The sequence below is a fragment of the Lolium perenne genome, chromosome 5, assembly GCF_019359855.2.
Source record: "Lolium perenne isolate Kyuss_39 chromosome 5, Kyuss_2.0, whole genome shotgun sequence".
NCBI lineage: Eukaryota > Viridiplantae > Streptophyta > Magnoliopsida > Poales > Poaceae > Lolium > Lolium perenne.
In genome coordinates this window covers 9,879,239-9,881,777 of record NC_067248.2, presented here as the reverse complement: position 1 = coordinate 9,881,777, position 2,539 = coordinate 9,879,239, and the positions used below count along the sequence as shown (strand labels likewise).

General features: G+C 38.8%; 1 long non-coding RNA gene across 1 annotated transcript; it reads right to left on the bottom strand.

Annotated features, from left to right (window-relative positions):
- Positions 1 to 321: 321 nt before the first annotated feature.
- Positions 322 to 2,144, bottom strand: LOC127304576 (uncharacterized). Its single transcript, XR_007853444.2, has 5 exons — positions 1,985 to 2,144; positions 1,800 to 1,896; positions 1,558 to 1,634; positions 599 to 674; positions 322 to 432 (listed from the first exon to the last, which is right to left on the bottom strand). It is a non-coding gene; the product is annotated as an uncharacterized lncRNA (long non-coding RNA).
- Between the last annotated feature and the right edge of the window lie 395 nt (positions 2,145 to 2,539).

Below are 2,539 nucleotides of genomic sequence, written 5' to 3'. Positions count from 1 at the left end.
TGTATAGGGACAACATAATTAAGATGATTCAAACAGGGGTCCTGATGTTAATCATCATTCCACTAAGAAAATGACAACATTGATATGGTCAAGGGGGCATACATGCTTAGGGTAAGCATGCATAACATCAACAAGGTGGTTCACATACTTGGGAGCAAGTATGCAAAGCATCAACAAGGGGTTCAACATACTTTGGGAATAAGTATGCATAGAGTAGAGGAACACAAATCACACATGATACAAGGAACCAAGTATATAATGGAGCAATGAGCACAACAAGAAGGATAAATAGCAAGAGATCAAAAGATGGCTTGCCTTGGCTTATTTGTCCCTGTACTTCTTCAACTCCATCCATATAAGAATCCCAACAACATATATAAATAAAATCCTTGTCCGATTCCACTTCTTCTTCTTCTCCGGAATTGTTCGTATCTATCGCCGGAATATATAAAAGGAACACAATCAATCACATTGCCTCAACAAGACAACATTCAACAATCAACAACTAACCAAGCAGCCAAGGTATAACATACTAATGACCTGTAGATACCACAAAACAACTTTAAGAGTTTTAATTTAGAAAACCCCATTTATTTACCTAGTAAAGGTATGAGTGCATCACAACTTAGCAATTGCCTCTCTCGGTTATCACCATGGTATAAACCAATTATCCCCTAGTATATAACATCATGAAGAGGACAAGAGCATTAGTTTGGCATCACAAACATGCACAACATAATTTCAAACATTTTTGGAAAAGTACAAATCAGTTTTCCTAATTTAATTTGCTCACTTAACACTATACAAAAATAGGAAGCAAACCATATACCACATCATTTGAAAACTTAAGCCAAACAAAAGAGTTAATGTTAGGTTGCAAAGGTTTTGTTTTGCAAGCATAAAACAAAGTTTGCCCACCTCTACTAAAAAGAGTTGGTCAAGGGTTTTAAATAAACCGAAAGGTTTTGCTTCAACAATGCATGTCACACATAAACATTACTAACAGCAACAAATATGTATGAACAGAGACTAATAATATTTTTCCTATATAGCCAGTACTAATACAAAACTAACCCAATTGGAATCACCCAAAAATATTAAACCTACAATTTTAGGAATTTTCTTGAATCTGACTGTACAGAAAACAAGATCTGTAATCCATAAATCGTAGAAAAATCCTAAAAATATGAGGCCACTTGCATTTGAAAGGTAATTAAACAGAGATGCATACATAATTGGATTTGGGTTCAAATTGTTTCTGAAACTCTCACAAATGGATTGACAAGGTTACTGCATGTTTTCACCATTTGCTTTAACTATGGAGTTGCATAACTGATAAAGGTTTGAAACTTGTTGGAGATGATTAAGAAAACATTCAGTAATCCTACAGAATTGGAATCACTCCATTAGGTTCAAATATGGATTTTTGATGAATTGAAAGCTAACAGCCATGTCTGCAGAACACACAGAACAAGTTTAGTTCACCACAAATCGTACATAAATCATACAAATATGGGGTCAGCTGCATCTGAAAGGTATTGAATAGGTGTTTCTTACCCAATTGGTTTCATTCAAAAATTCGTTTCCAAGCTCCTGGTTTAATTCGACAAAATCAGATCTGACCAGATCTTGATCTGTGAACCATTTCAATTTCAGGAAGTCATTTGAAGTGAAACCAACGCCAAAATGAAGGTACTGGAGAGGGCTTTCACCCATAGTTTAGTTTGCTCAAAAAGGTTTTGTAAAACGGAAGAAATCTAACAAACAGTGATTCTGCATGTTTGCAGAACTTTATTTACCATGAAAAATCCGTAACGTATTTGAGGATGAGACCAATGCCAAGTTGTAGATCTTTTCAATACCTATCTGCGGAACTTTGAATCACTCGATTTGGATCTGCACACAAGATTTGGCGGATTTTACAAATTCGTACCAGAATCTGAAACAGCAAGATACAGAAATTACTGCAAGGTTTTGGACGAACTTTGCTCAAGAACTTCAGATCTGAGGATAGCTCAACCTTCTCCATGCTTGGACCAACATGCACCTGCATCAAGATCCAATCTAGTGAGAGGAGAAAGGAGAAAGTGAGCTGGACTCATCAAAGATTAGGGGAGAAGAGAGTGAGAGGGAAGCTCTCATGGTGAGGGGATGCTTGAGGAAGGAGGGGAGCTGCATCTTAGCTGGTTTTCATGGCCATGGCCGGCCATGGGAGCAAGGGGCAGCACCATTTCGTGGTAGAGGGCAGGAGGAGAGTGTGAGGGAGTGGAGAGTGAGAAGAAATGAAGCAAAAGGGGAGGAGGTGGCCGGCTAGGGCCAATTTATAGAGGGAGAGGGGTGGCTGCCTCCTTTTTTGATTGGCCAAGGTGGGTGGCTGCCCATTTATTGATTGGGTTAGGTGGGAGGCAAGGCTTGTGGAGGAAGAAAGTGAGAAGCACAATGGCTGGCCGAAATTCTTGTCATGGCCGGCTCCTTCATGTGCCACTCTAAAATGAATCATCAAAGGGAGTTTCCAACATGCATGTTGAGTATAGTGGAG